The sequence below is a fragment of the Ranitomeya imitator genome, chromosome 6, assembly GCF_032444005.1.
Source record: "Ranitomeya imitator isolate aRanImi1 chromosome 6, aRanImi1.pri, whole genome shotgun sequence".
NCBI lineage: Eukaryota > Metazoa > Chordata > Amphibia > Anura > Dendrobatidae > Ranitomeya > Ranitomeya imitator.
The window spans coordinates 188,654,107-188,670,551 of NC_091287.1; the positions used below are offsets into that span (position 1 = coordinate 188,654,107).

Below are 16,445 nucleotides of genomic sequence, written 5' to 3' on the forward strand. Positions count from 1 at the left end.
AACAGGAAAGACTTCCGTATCCTCACCAACAGGACGACTGACCAAGCTGTCTTCCTTCTCCCCCCTGTCCTCAGGCCATCCACGCTGAACAGACGGTATGACAGCTGTGTCTGTAGTACCGTCTATAGCCCAAGGAAGTAGCTCTTGTTCTTCCTCCTCCTCCTCCTCATTGTCTACCAATCCACGTTGGGACGAAATGAGGCTGGAATGAGTGTAATCACCCTGTATGGTTCCTTGCTCAATATCCTCTTGCTCCGCCTGCAATGCATCCTCTTTATTTGTGAGCAGAGAGGTTTGCCGAATGCAGAGAAGTGGGATGGTGATCCTAATTATGGCATCTTCGCCGCTCACCATCTTGGTGCAGTCTTCAAAGTTTTTGAGAATCGTAGATATGTCTGACATCCATATCCACTCCTGAGGTCTTATGTGTGGAGTCTGAACTGAATAACTACGGCCTTGTTGATGCTGGTAGTCAACAACTGCCCTCTTCTGCTCACAAATCCTTTCCAACATATGCCGTGTAGACTTCCAACACGTGGGGACATCACATACCAGTCGATGCGCTGGAAGATGCAAACGCTGCTGAAGCACGGCAAGGGCGGCTAAAGCTGTAGCTGACTTTCTAAAATGGGCAGACAGGCGGCATACATTCACTAGCAGATCCGGCAGCTCCGGATAGCTTTTGAGAAAACATTGAATGATGAGGTTAAGCACATGAGCCAGGCAAAATATGTGTGTGACCTCACCTTGCCTCCAAGCCGCCACCAGGTTCCGGCCATTGTCACACAAGACCATGCCTGGCTGTAGGTTCAGCGGTGTCATCCAAAAATCTGACTGTTCTTTCAGCTCTACAACTCTTCAGCATTGTGCGGTTTGTCACCTAAGCAGATTAGCTTCAACTCTACAATGCTTCAGCATTGTGCGGTTTGTCACCTAAGCAGATTAGCTTCAGCACAGCCTGTTGCAGTGTTTCCAGCTTCTGACTGATGTGCTCATTTCAGAGATGGAGGATGAAGAGGAGGAGATGCAGGAGTTGTAGACTGTGGGCAATCCTGATTGACGTAGTGCCCGCAATCCTCAGCATCGGATGTGTTCCATCCCAAGTTCCGACTGGGTCCTGGCTTCCAATATGTTAACCGAGTGTGCAATCAGTGAGATGTACCATCCCTGCCCACAAGCACTTGTTCACATGTCCGTGGTTAGGTGGACTTTCCCAGTAACAGCATTGTTGAGGGCACGGGTAATGTGGGACACGTGCTGATGTAATGCCGGTTCAGCACACCGGGAGAAATAGTGGCGACTGGGGACCAAGTACCTTGGTACGACTGCCACCATCAGGTTGTGGAAAGGTTCAGTCTGAACAAGCCTAAAAGGCAACATTTCGAGCGCAAGCAGATGAGAAATGTGAGAATTTGGTACTGTGGCCTGTGGGGCGTTGGCTGCATATTTCAGCTTGCGTTCCAATGACTGGGGTATAGACAGCTGAAGGCTGCGCTGGGACAAGGACGTAGACGAGCTTGATGATGGTGCTGGTTGACTGTGGGCAACATTTGCAGAGCATGAGGCATCTTCCATGCACCGTGGACTGGGGATTGGCTTCTACGTAAAACAGTGGAAGAAGCAGTTATGTCACCTGCAGACAGTGTTCCAGGAACCTGGGGTTTGGCCCACAAAGTTGGGTGCTTTGCTGCCATATGCCTGATCATGCTGGTGGTGGTCAGGCTAGTAGTTTTGCTACCCCTGCTGATGTGGGCATGGCAGATGCTGCAAATGGCCTGTTCGGGGTTATCGTCAGAGTCTTTAAAAAATAACCAGACTCTGGAAAATCTAACAGTTGGAATGGCAACTTCTGTCATGTTGATGTTAAGGGGAACGGATGCACAACTTCTGTCTGCAGCCGCCATCACACTGCTTCTTCCTGCCTGTTGGGGTGCTATGCCTCCCTCCCCCTGTGTGCTGCTGTCCTCGCTCGGCATGTCCTCCTGCCAGGTTGGGTCAGTTACTATGTCATCCACCACCTCATCTTCCACATCCGCACCCTGCTCCTCCTCCTGACTTTCTGACAATTGTGTCTCATCATCATCCACCTCTTGTGACACTTTCCCACCATCGCCTTCATGTCACCGTGACTGCTCAAATCTTTGGGCATCGCAATTTCATCTTTCCCCACTTTAAGCTGACCGGCCAAGAGTCTGGAATCTTTAAAGGGAAAAGTGAACAGCTCTTCGGAGTGTCCAAGTGTGGGATCAGTTGTCTCAAGGCACTCGGCATGGTGGGAGGAAGGAGGATCAGATTGAGTAATATGGGGTCCACACTCACGGCTACTCAAACTTGGCCGTGTGGAAGACGTGGTGGTGACTAAGTGACTGGAAGCATTATCCACTATCCAACAAACAACCATTTCACACTGCTCTGGCTTCAATAGTGGTATGCTCCGGTCCCCTAGAAACTGGGACAGGATGGTCGAACGAGAAGATGTGGGTCTTTGCAGTGGCCCACTTACAGCTTGGCCACGGCCATGTCCTCTGTATGTACCATTAGCATCACGTCCACTTCCCCATCCCTTGCCTCTTGCCTTGCCCATTTTAAATGGACTACTGAAATTTTTAAAAGTTCAATACAAATTGATTAATTTTGAGAAAACTTATATGTGATCAGTGTGACGAAAAACACACTTTTAATTCAATGGAATGTTGGTAATTTTTTTATTTTGTTTTTAACAAATTTTATTATTAACTAGAGTAAGACACACCAAAACCAGTTCAAAGGAGCCCTCAAATGTAACAATTTTTAAAACACAGATAGAGGAGGCATCTGACAGAAAAACCACAATGTTCAATATGTGGCCTTTTTTATTTTTTGAAAACAAAATTACTGTCATGAAGTAGGCTAAGGCCGGCGTCACACTCAGCGTAGGTAAATACGGTGCGTATTTTACGGCCGTAATACGCAGAAAAACTCCCGAAATGTTCATCTGTATGTAATCCGTAGGCAAGGTGTGGTCGCGTATTTTGTGCATGTAATGTTGCGTATGTAATCCGTATGACATCCGTAATGCGTTTTTTTCACGCAACCTGCCAAAATGGACATTTAACGGTTTTGGAGGCTGTAATTAATTTAAATAAGCCTCATAAACCCTATTTAAGGCCTCTACAACAGGTGGCACCCTCCCATATGGCCATTTTGTGGTTGTGCATCTGTTGGTGTGTTGTGGTAACGTTTGCACCATGTCCGACCTACTGCACTTCACCCCAACTCAGCGGGTTTTGTTTAACTGGGTCTTGTCGCGTCGGTTTAGCCAGCCATACCCTGTCATTGTAGATCCGCGAAGGAGAAGAAGAATGTGGGTGCATCCTCTTTTGACTCAACGCCTCACTAAAGGCCATTTTCTGAGGCTCTATACAGCTCTGTGGGCACATCCTGATAAGTTCTACCTATACTGTCGAATTACAATACCAACATTTGATATCTTGTTGGAGACAGTACGTCCAGGCCTCACGTATCAGGACACCAGGATGCGAAAAAGCATATCCGCAGAGGAGCGTCTTCTCCTTACCTTACGGTATGTATTCAACATCCTCACATAATGTATGTTGATGATGTTTTATTTTTCATGGTTGTTTGCTATCAGCTATTTCTAAATATATGTTTTCCTTAGGATCAAACCACACTAAAAATATCTATTTTTAATGTTCTACTTATGTACACTAGGTACAGATCGATTTTTAACATATATATTCCTGTTTTTTTTATTAACCAACATACTTGCACTTTATCATGTGTTCTCTAAACTATTGTTACCTAACTAATATGTTTTTTGTGTCCTTTCAGCTTCCTGTCAACTGGCTTGTCTTATGCGGGACTAAACCTGGAGTTTCTCATTGGTCACTCCACCATTTCTGGCATTGTGCGTTCCACATGTATTGAAATATGGGACAAACTCCATGAACTTGTTATGCCTGAGCCTAAAATGGCTGATTGGCTAAAAATAGCCCGTGGGTTCAATGACACCTGTGACTTCCCACACTGCATTGGAGCCCTGTATGGGAAACATATCAGGGTGCGTAAGCCGCCGAACTCTGGTCCTAATTCTACAATTATAAGCAGTTTTTCTCTGTAGTTCTGTTAGCTGTAGTTGACAGTAACTACAGGTTTATAATTGTAGACATTGGGGTCTATGGGCAAACAGGAGACTCAAGGGTCTTTAATTCGTCCATTATGGGTCCATGGCTAAGTGAAAACCAGTTAGACCTCCCACCACTACAACTCCCAGGCTCCAATGCTGAAGCAGTGCCATATGTTCTTATGGGAGATGAGGCCTTCCAATTGACAAGGAATGTCATGAAGCCTTATCCCAGGCGCAACCTGGATCACCGGTGGCGTGTTTTTAATTTGAGGCTTTCCAGGGCACGTAGACTGGTGGAGTGTGCCTTTGGGATTCTGTGTGCCAGATGGCGTCTCCTCTAGTCTGCCATTCAGCTGAGTGAGGCTACTGTTAATGAAGTGATTAAGGCTTGTGTTGGTTTGCACAATTTTACTAGACTTCATGATTGCCTGTCAGCTGTTCTTGGTGAAGAAATGTTGCCCAATGTGAGTAGCCCTACACCACATGGTCCTCCTCCGCGCCGTCCCCTTTCTGGAATCAAAGTGAAAGATATTTTGACAAATTATTTTGATTCTCCTCAGGGTGCTACTCACTGGCAAGATTATGCTGTTTCTCAGTTGTGATTTTCTTATTCTCAATATATATTATCAGCATAAAATAGTTTTGTCTACAGAAACAGTACTCTGTGTGTTGTATTTCCTTAATTACCAGATGATTATGAACAGAGCATATGTGTGTGATGTAATAATGATTGGTCCACAAACATCAATTGGCTTTTGACATTTTTTACTTAGAGCAAGAGCCCTTTGTTGTAAACTTGTAACCATATTTTTTTCAGATGGTTATAATATATATATATTTTTTTTTTTTTAGAAAAACAAAACAACAAAGTGCACATACAGCACAAAATTACCAAAAACATGGTTATGCGTAACAAAGGAAACCAAAAACACTTTGGCTTACAGATTCCTGTAAGTTGGCGGTGGTGATGGCGGCAGCTCTGGCTCCTGTTCAGGGGGCCTTTGTTGGGCCAATTGTCCTTCACCCTGTGTGGATGCTGTGGGTTGCTGAGCCAAATACAGGCCTTGTTCATATTGGCCAGTTGTGTATTGGCCATAAGGTATTTGTCTCTGGCCCTCATGCTGACGGACATATTGGCTGGACTCATACCCACCCCCAAAATGGCCATGTTGTCCAAACCCAGGTTAGGACCAGCCTACAGCACTGGGTCTGGAAAAGTGCCCATATTGGAAAGGTGGGTTGTAGGCTGCCATTTCGTACAGTGCTGGCCTTTGTTGATTTTGGGTTGGGAGAGGTTGAGGTGTAGGCATACGTGGAGGAGGTGCTTCAAATCTTGATTGACCATGCACCTGTTGGGTTATTTGAAGGCGCAAGAGGTTAGTTTGTGAAAGCTGCCTTCTCTCAAGAAATTCAAAAACATCATAGGGGTTATTTGGAGGGGTGCTTAAATCAATCAGGATTTGAATACACCCTCTCACATGTAGCCTCACCTCACGGGGAAGGGGACGAAGGTACCGGGCCATGCTTCGAGCAAAGGCTTCCTCTCCATCATCCGTGGCTGCCCTGGCCAAATAATTGAGGACCCCACCATCAACATCCCTCCTTGTGGCTTGCAGCTCTCTCCTTCTGCGGCCTCTGCGTAAAACCCCAGATGCCTGTGGGGAGGACACCAGTGGGAGACTAGGGCTGCTGCTGTGTCCATGCTCTTCCTGGCTTACAGGAGCAGGAGGTGCTGCTGATGTTGATGGTGCTGCATCTTGTAAACTTGGTGCAGTCTCTTGTGAGGCAGAAGCCGATGTTACAGGAAGGATGGAGGATGTGGAAGTGAAAGATGGGCGTGCCACCTCTTCGTCAACAGCAACTGGATCGATCACAACCTCCGAGTCCCACCCGGTCTCCCTCTCAGTGAGGTTGGATTGAGTTTTGTTATGAAAAAAATTTAAAGAATACACCAAATAAATATTTGACCCATTTTCTAACATGTTTATTATACATGTGTGACCTCGTCTCTCGGTAATTACCTGCACGCAACCTCAGATCCTCACAAGATCTCCTTCTGTACTCCCCTCTTATTTCTTATTCCCACAATCGTATACAAGATTTATCTCGTGTATCACCTCTACTGTGGAAACCACTACCACAACACATCAGACTCTCGCCTACCATTGAAAGCTTCAAAAAGAGCATGAAGACCAACCTCTTCCGACAAGCATATAACCTGCAGTAACCACCGATCGACCAAACCACTGCATGAACAGCTCTCCCCTAGCCTACTGTATTCTCACCCATTCCTTGTTGTAGCTTGTGAGGCTTTGCGGGCAGGGTCCTCTCACCTCCAGTACCAGGTTGTTGTTTTTTTTTTATTTTAAAATAATATTTTTTTGAATATGTTTACCCCTCCTTACATGTAAAGCGCCATGAAATAAATGGCGCTAGAACAATAAAAAATAAGATTAATAATAATAACAAAAAAAATGTGTTGTGTTCTTGTTACTTACTGTCTTAGAGCCATACTGGCACCCAAAAAGGAAAGTCGATTGTATTATATGTACTTCCTTTTTTTGTTTGGTGCTGCTGACCCACTTCTTGCCCGTTGCTGCCTTTTCCGCCGGTACTGGTCCCTGATGCTGTGCCATCGTGTCATAACATCATCCACTGCAATGACATGGTAACAAATTTTTTTTAACATCATTCTGCACATTGCTTAAAACAGTTTGCATTGATAGATCATATTTGAACGATGATAATAAAATGCCTTCTTAAATGATTTTCATAAAGTTACAATTGCTTAAAAAATATAAAAAAAATACACATGAAAAAAAAACAACACAAGGACAGGTTCCACACCCCTCTGTACCAGATTTGCGTATACAAAAATGTTACCCAACGCAACATCTATATTAGCTATATACGTAAACCCTTTCTCATGTTAATCATCTTTGTTTTTGCATAAAAATGGCAACAAATACCATACTAAGACCAAAAATATTCTTCCTGCAATCATGTAGGTAAAGCATTTTTAAAGGTGAATTAATGTCAAAACATGAGTGCACTTACAAAGTTGTGTCTGCTCCGCACGTGGGCGTTGTGCATAATCTGGGAATAGGATCCCACAGATGGTCCTCCAAGCTTCCTCTTTCCTGGCCCGGTTGGCATAGTTTGGATCACGCTGGTCCCAGATCTCAGGCATTTCTTGGACCAGGATGAGGAGCATATCTACGTTGATTATGCTGGCCATGCTGCTTGGAACTCCGTGGAGGCAAGCACCAGACTTCCGGGATGTGTGTGTGGCTTTTTCAGCTAATTAGCATGTCTGAGCTTCCTGATTGAGGGCTTGGCACAATTCCTGTCACCTGGAGATGTCTGGAGATGTCTGGCGTATTTCTCGCAAGTCACACTACTGGTCCGTGTGTAATCCGTATTTTTTGCACCCCCATAGACTTTCATTGGCTTTTTTTGCGCAATACGGTGACAAATGTAGCATGGTGCGATTTTCTATGGCCACAGAAGACCGTATAATACGGATCCGTAAAAAAAGGCAGATAGGAGGTGGGACATAGAGAATCATTGTACCGTGTGCAATCCATATTTTCTGCGCCTCTCATATGTCCGTAAAACTCGCTAGTATGACGCCGGCCTAACACAACGCCAAAAAAGTGCAATGTATGCCTGAAAAGCAAGTATTTGGAGACCACAGATAGACCGGGCATCTGACTGAGATAAGACTGCTTCAATATGTGGCCTGGATTTTTTTTAAAACAAAATACTGTACAGACCAAGGGTAGTTGACACAAAAGTGGAATGTATGCCTGAAGAGCAAGTATTTGGAGACTACAGATAGACCGGGCGTCTGACTGAGATAATACTGTTTCAATATGTACCCTGGATTTTTTTTAACTTTTTTTAACCATAAGGTTAGCAGACAGAAAAATAATGGAATGTACAGTGCCTTGCGAAAGTATTTGGCCCCTGGAACTTTTCAACCTTTTCCCACATATCATGCTTCAAACATAAATATAACAAATGTAAATTTTTGGTGAAGAATCAACAACAAGTGGAACACAGTTGTGAAGTTGAACAAAATGTATTGGTTATTTTAAATTTTTGTGGAAATTCAAAAACTGAAAAGTGGGGAGTCCAATATTTTTCGGCCCCTTTAACGTAATACTTTGTTGTGCCACCTTTTGCTGCGATTACAGCTGCATGTCACTTGGGGTATGTCTCTATCAGTTTTGTACATCGAGAGACTGAAATTCTTGCCCATTCTTCCTTGGCAAACAGCTCGAGCTCAGTGAGGTTTGATGGAGATTGTTTGTGGACAGCAGTTTTCAGCTCTTTCCAAAGATTCTCGATCGGATTGAGGTCTGGACTTTGACTTGGCCATTATAACATTTGGATATGTATATTTCTGGACCATTCCATTGTAGATTTTGCTTTATGTTTGGGATCATTGTATTGTTGGAAGACAAATCTCCGTCCCAGTCTCAGGTCTTTTGCAGACTCTAACAGGTTTTCTTCAAGAATGGTCCTGTATTTGGCTCTATCCAACTTCCAATCAATTTTAACCATCTTCCCTGTCCCTGCTGAAGAAAAGCAGGCCCAAACCATTATGCTGTCACCACCATGTTTGACAGTGGGGATGGTGTGCTCAGGGTGATGAGCTGTGTTGCCCTTATGCCAAACGTATCGTTTGACATTGTTGCGAAAAAGTTTGATTTTGGTTCATTTGACCAGAGCACCTTCTTCCACATGTTTGATGTGTCTCCCAGGTGGCTTATTGCAAACTTTAAACAACTTTTTATGGATATCTTTGAGAAATGGCTTTCTTCTTGCCACTCTTCCATACGCCAGATTTGTGCAGTGTACGACTGATTGTTGTCCTATGGACAGACTGTCCCACCTCAGTTGTAGATCTCTGCAGTTCATCCAGAGTGATCATGGGCCTCTTGGTTGCATCTCTGATCAGTCATCTCCTTGTTTGAGAAGACTCTACCGAGTCTTGGTAGATTTGCAGTGGTATGATACTCCTTCCATTTCAATATGATTGCTTGCACAGTGCTCCTTGGGATGTTTAAAGTTTTGGAAATCATTTTGTATCCAAATCCGGCTTTAACTTCTCCACAACAGTATCACAGACTTGCCTGTTGTGTACCTTGGTCTTTATGATGCTCTCAAACAGCTTCAAACAGAACCCTGAGACTATCACACAGCAGGTGCATTTATATGGAGACTTGATTACACACAGATGGATTATATTTATCATCATTAGGCATTTAGGGCAACACTGGATCATTCAGAGATCCACAATGAGCTTCTGGAGTGAGTTTGCTGCACTGAAAGTAAAGGGGCCGAATAATATTGAACGCCCCACTTTTCAGTTTTTGAATTTCCACAAAAATTTAAAATAACCAATACATTTTTTTCAACTTCACAATTGTGTTCCATTTGTTGTTGATTCTTCACCAAAAATTTACATTTGGTATCTTTATGTTTGAAGCATGATATGTGGGAAAAGGTTGAAAAGTTCCAGGGGGCTGAATACTTTCGCAAGGCACTGTATGCCTGAAAAGCAAGGATTTGGACACCACAGATAGACCAGGCATCTGAGTGAGATAACAGAATGTTTCAATATGTGGCCTGGATTTTTTTAACCACTACTTACTGTATAGACCAAGGGTAGCAGACAGACAAAAAATTAGAATGTATGCCTGAAAAGCAATGATTTGGAGACCACAGATAGACCAGGCGTCTGACGGAGATAACAGACTGTTTCAATATGTGGTCTGGATTTTTTTTTGGCCACCAAAATTGTGTCAATAAGTAGGCTATGACACCAAAAAAAATTGGAGTACTAAAATTGTAAAATATTTAGCACAATGATATGCGATGTGTGTGGCGTACAAATCACAGTGATAAATATAAGAACTGTAGCTAAATATTTTTGGCCCAGCTAGATATTTTGGTCAGCAAAATGGTGTCCAAAAATGTTGTAAGACAATACAAAATATTAGATAGTACCAAAAAAAAAAAAGGCCAGAATTTTCTTCGCACTCACATCTGATGCCTGGCACACAAAAAAATGACCTGGCTGTAGTCTGCAGTGTGACCAAGCAAATAAATGTAGAAAAAAATGGGGCTATGGATTGCTTTGTAATAAAATTAGCAAGTATAAGGCTATGTGCACACGTTCAGGAATTCATGCAGAAAATTCCTGAGAATTCCGGACATTTTCTGCATGAAATCCGCAAGAAAACCGCATGCGTTTTTGCTGCGATTTTGCCGCGGTTTTGACGCGTTTTTGCCGCGGTTTTGACGCGTTTTTGCCGCAGTTTTTTCTGGACACTTCCCAATGCATTTTGGAGTGGGAAATCCGCAAAAAAAACACAAAAAGATAGAGCATGTCCGGATTTTGTGCGGTATGCGTTTTTTATGCGGAAAAAAACGCATCATGTGCACAAAACATGCAGAATTCATTCTAAATGATGGGATGCTTATTGTATGCGTTTTTTTTGCGGTTTTATAGCGTTTTTATCGGGAAAAACCGCGAAAAAACCGCGAAAAAACCGCAACGTGTGAACACAGCCTAAGATGCAAAAAAAAAAATCCTAGCCATGGATACCTGTAGCTAGGTATATATAAAATAGGCAGCAGCAAACAGTAATGGAGCCTATTGATGTATGCGCTGAGATCTATATACTCACAGTAGTCCAGTCAAAATAAGGTTTGACCCGGAACAAATTCCAAGAAAGCGTTTTATGATTTTTTTTATTACTATTATATATGGGGAAAAACATATTAAAAGTTTTCCAAAAATTGATCACCACAAAGGTCCTAACTATGATGTCATAAGACGATGACAGCCATCGCACTAAAAATAACGAATATTTCCATATTTCAAAGCTGTAGCTTTAGGTTACAGAAGAGTTTGCATTTTGTATACTATATATTTTCATATAACAATTTTTATACAAAGTTTTATACTAGCTACAGTACAGACCAAAAGTTTGGACACACCTTCTCATTTAAAGATTTTTCTGTATTTTCATGACTATGAAAATTGTACATTCACACTGAAGGCATCAAAACTATGAATTAACACATGTGGAATTATATACTTAACAAAAAAGTGTGAAACAACTGAAAATATGTCTTATGTTCTAGGTTCTTCAAAGTAGCCACCTTTTGCTTTGATGACTGCTTTGCACACTCTTGGCATTCTCTTGATGAGCATCAAGAGGTAGTTACCGGGAATGTTCTTCCAACAATCTTGAAGGAGTTTCCAGAGATGCTTAGCACTTGTTGGCATTTTTGCCTTCACTCTGTGCGGTCCAGCTTGCCCCAAACCGTCATCTTGCCAGGTCATCTAGTGTAGCACCCCATCACTCTCCTTCTTGGTCAAATAGCCCTTACACAGCCTGGAGGTGTGTTTGGGCTCATGGTCCTGTTGAAAAATAAATGATGGTCCAACTAAACACAAACCGGATGGAATAGAATGCTGCTGCAAGATGCTTTGGTAGCCATGCTGGTTCAGTATGCCTTCAATTTTGAATAAATCCCCAACAGTATCACCAGCAAAGCACCCCCACACCATCACACCTCCTCCTCCATGCTTCACGGTGGGAACCAGGCATGTAGAGTCCATCCGTTCACCCCTTCTGCGTCGCACAAAGACACGGTAGTTGGAACCAAAGATCTCAAATTTGGACTCATCAGACCAAAGCACAGATTTCCACTGGTCTAATGTTCATTCCTTCTGATCTTTAGCCCAAACAAGTCTCTTCTGCTTGTTGCCTGTCCTTAGCAGTGGTTTCCTAGCAGCTATTTTACCATGAAGGCCTGCTGCACAAAGTCTCCTCGTAACAGTTGTTGTAGAGGTGTGTCTGCTGCTAGAACTCTGTGTTGCATTGACCTGGTCTCTAATCTGAGCTGCTGTTAACCTGCGATTTCTGAGGCTGGTGACTCAGATAAACTTATCCTCAGAAGCAGAGGTGACTCTTGGTCTTCCTTTCCTGGGTCGGTCCTCATGTGAGCCAGTTTCTTTGTAGCGCTTGATGGTTTTTGCCATTGCACTTGGTGACACTTTCAAAGTTTTCCCAATTTTTCGGACTGACTGACCTTCATTTCTTAAAGTAATGATGGCTACTCGTTTTTCTTTACTTTGCTGCTTTTTTCTTGCCATAAAACAAATTCTAACAGTCTATTCAGTAGGACTATCAGCTGTGTATCCACCAGACTTCTGCACAATACAACTGATGGTCCCAACCCCATTTATAAGGCAAGAAATCCCACTTATTAAAACTGACAGGGCACACCTGTGAAGTGAAAACCATTCCCTGTGACTACCTCTTGAAGCTCATCAAGATAATGCCAAGAGTAAGCAAAGCCGTCAACAAAGCAAAAGGTGGCTACTTTGAAGAACCTAGAATATAAGACATAAATTCAGTTGTTTCACACTTTTTTGTTAAGTTTATTTATGGTCCGCATACCAGTGAACAGGTAAGCCTGTGTCTTTTGCAAGTGCAACGAAGTGTACTACAACCACGAGAACAATTGCAGTGAATTATTTTCAGAAGTGTTTCTGGCGCGGGTGAAGTATCCATCATCACTGAAACTAGACTGTTGTTCTGCAATTCCCATCCCCATTCAGTAGTGTCCATGGCCTCACCATTGTCCATCCAAAGCATGACTTGGAGGTAACTCCAAAGGGCTGAACCAACTTTTTTGCAGAGAGTAGAATACCTGATTGCAGACAGATTGTCTCCAGGTTTGCCCCCAAACAATGCCACCATCGCTTTACACCCAGTGTCTTCAATCTCAGCTCTGTTTTTGTTAGGTGTGGAAAAGATTTTAGCACAGCTATTTAAGACCGAGTCTACCTTCAAAACCGCGGAAGTGGTATCGCAACCCGTGAATGCATGAAGGAACAGAAGACTGCTGCAGGCATGGTTTCCCAGGAACTTCTTCATAACCTTAATGTCGTATACTGTTTGCAGGACTCCCTTTATCTGAGTAGAAATAAAGCTTGCTGCCATCGCTGGTTGACGCGTGATGAAGTAACAACAACAAAAGATCTGTATCTTCGCCAATGAGACTAGTACTTTTGTTGGATGACATTGACACTGCTGCCTTAGCAATCTCCACATCTGCATCCCCCTCTGATTGTATTATGTGGCAACCTCTGTCATTTATGCACTGTGAAACGAGAATGATACGAGACTGTTTGTTCTCCACTTTCGAAAGGAAGTCTTCCTTTTTCCAGACAAATTTCGTTCCTTCAGCAATGTTCACTTTGTTACTTGTTTGTTTTTTGCACTGTCGCTGATGGGTAATGTCCTTAGTCTTTGGTCCTCCAATGTAACCATCGAATAGTATCGTAGCCTTACCATAGTGCTTTAGTGTGAAAGATGCATAGTCTTCAGTGATTGAACAATATGTCTTTCCTTCTGACCACTTCAGTAGATGGAGAAGAGAACCTCCGTCAAGAACATAATGTTCCACTTTGGGTACATCCTTGAATACTGCGTCATGTGAACTCTGTTCTTTTATAGCAGCCATCAGTTGTGCTTTGTTTGGTTTGTGTAAGAGATGTTTTGCCTCAAAGAGGGATGGTGGGTATGGTGAAAGTTCATAGGCCATCACCTCATCAAGGGAAAGATCAGCAGTTTGAGACACCACAAGAAACCTTTGGAACAAAAGAGCGGGGTCTATTGTTTTGTCCTTATCAACATCAATAGCCTCACTGGATGCCAGGGTCTTGGCTTTCATTGACCGCTTGTACTTAACTCAAAACAGTGATTGACCCTCCATTGTTGCCATTATTTCTCTGCCAATGGTGAACAGGTTATGAACATTGACATCCTTATTTGCATTGACACCGGTGATAATGTTGCGAAGAGACACTTCATCAGAGAAAGGTGAAAAGGTCCTGAGTTTATCTACAATTTTCTCCAGGTCTTCACAATCTCTTCTCGTCCTTGACGTTCTTGCCTCCTTGTGTTGTTCACTGGTGACAAAGCTCTGGCGAGTGAAACCCTGCATTGCATCACTGTAGGAAGAGGACACTGGCACAGACCGAGTCCACAAGGCCCTCTGATGTTTGGACATTCCACTTCCTCTGGTGAGTCCTCCTGCAGTTTTTAGGGAGTACATCAGAGCTTGCTCGATGACTAGGTCGCCACCCAGGCCTGCCCAGTACTGATCAGTCCGCCTTACAACATGCAAGCCATTCATAAATCTATGGAAGACTGGTGGCATATCATCTTCCAGAATGATCATAGACTGGAGGTAAAGGCAGGCGGCCTTCACATAGTTCCCATGCCCAGCAGCTGCAAGAATGGGCAAACATTCGGCTACAGCATGAAGGTGCATCAGCCAGGATCCTGTATGATCGGCCTCGATAAGCTCTCTTGCTATTCCAACCATCTGTTGGTAATTCAGCCATAGTTTACCGGTACGAGAGTGAGCGGATAATCCGTTTCTTTTGGTGGACAAGAGGTGGACAATTTGATAGACACTGCAAGGCGAGTCGCATTTAACATTTTACAGCTTTGGCGGCCATACTCTTTGACGTCACATTTGGACCCTTTGTGGTAGCCCTATCTTGGAAAACTTTTAGTATGTTTTTCCCTACATGTAATACTACCAAAAAAACCTATAAAATGCTTTCTTGGAATTTATTCAGGGTAAAGTCTTTTTTTTCGTATTTTGACTGGACTACAGTGCCTGCATGCCTTGCATTGATGTGGATATGTGCACATAGACTCCCCTGCCTACCTAGCGCTGCAATCTATGTACCCCAGAATTAGCCCTAAAAAGGTCTGTTGGTTTCTCAGAAGCTGTGGATTGAAAACTAGTAGACCCACACTAATAAAAGAACGAATCTGACCCTATCTCAGCAGCAGCTCTCCCTACGCTAGCTGAGTCCGGAGCAGAATGCAGTGAGTAGGGCGGCGCCAGGTCTCTTATAGACCTGATGACGCTGGGCGGCCAGCCACAACAAAGATGGCTGCAGTATTACAATGCATGGCAGACGATCCCTGCTTGTTGATTGGCGCTCTAAAAAGCGCCAAAATTAAAAGGAGGAGACCCGAGCTCCCACCGAATAATCCCGAAATGCTTAGTGCTTGCTGAGTACACCGAGCACAGTGATACTCGGGCGAGTACTGAGTAGTGGCGAGCATGTTCGCTCATCACTAATACTTATTCAAAATAAGGATACTTAGACAGACAAAAAGAGAGGTAGTGATTTCTTGTACATACACTCACTCCTTATAACAGGTTAGAACAGTATGCAGAACCATCCACCTGCTTCCTACAATAAGAAACGTATGTGGAGTAAATAATCTCCTATTACACACCTCCCTATTAGATATACGACAAAACCAGAGGTGTGCTAATGCTCGTCAACAGCTGATTAACCAGAATCAACACATAGACGTATATATATATATGCATTAACAGTGGTCCATATACAGTATATGTCCACCCTAGGCAAAAAAATCTCATCAACCGTGGTCAATAGGACAGCCTATATATATATAGATCCATATAATCATCCATATCAACAGTTGTAAATAGGATAGCCTATATACCGTATATACTCGAGTATAAGCCGAGATTTTCAGCCCAAATTTTTGGGCTGAAAGTGCCCCTCTCGGCTTATACTCGAGTCACGGTTGGCGGTGGGGTCGGCGGGTGAGGGGGACAGAGGGCTGAGGCATACTTACCTAGTCCCGGCGCTCCCCCTGACGTCCCACGGTCTTCAGGTGCCGCAGTTCTTCCCCTGTTCAGCGGTCACATGGGACCGCTCATTAGAAAAATTAGTGCGAATGCGCCGGCGCACCATGTCCCGGAACACAGTAAAATACTTCCGGGACATGGTGCGCCAGCGCATGCGCACTAATGGTTTTCGGCTTTGCCCGCAGTTGGGCAAAGCATACTGCGCAGGCGCAAGAGCCAAATGCACTGCGCAGCAGCAAAAAAAGAGCGTGATCTGTGCGATTCACAGATCGAGTTATGCCAGACACGCCGAGGAGTGGGGGGAGAAACACTGATTTCACAATGCCCATTTGACCGGACCAGCGTGATTGACAGGCGAAAACGGCGACTTTACTAACGTATTTTGGCAGCAAAGGTGGGGATTCAGGGGACAATAAAGGCACTATTGTAACACAAAGCTCAGGCTCTATTTAACGCTATTTTTAGCTCATATTGAAAAAACGGGGTAAAAGCTTCCCTGTACATTGTAAGAGAAAGTTATAATGTAACAGTCCACTTCTCAAAATTATGGTGTCCTTAGGCTCCTCAGCTGCAGCTGATC

General features: G+C 43.6%; 1 long non-coding RNA gene across 2 annotated transcripts in view; it reads right to left on the reverse strand.

Annotated features, from left to right (window-relative positions):
- LOC138642306 (uncharacterized) overlaps positions 1-16,445 on the reverse strand; it is a 301,712-nt gene that overhangs the window by 251,999 nt on the left and 33,268 nt on the right. For both annotated transcript variants that reach the window (XR_011314020.1, XR_011314019.1), the window contains exon 2: positions 6,625-6,781. This is a non-coding gene — a long non-coding RNA (uncharacterized lncRNA). The remainder of the gene's footprint in view (positions 1-6,624; positions 6,782-16,445) is intronic.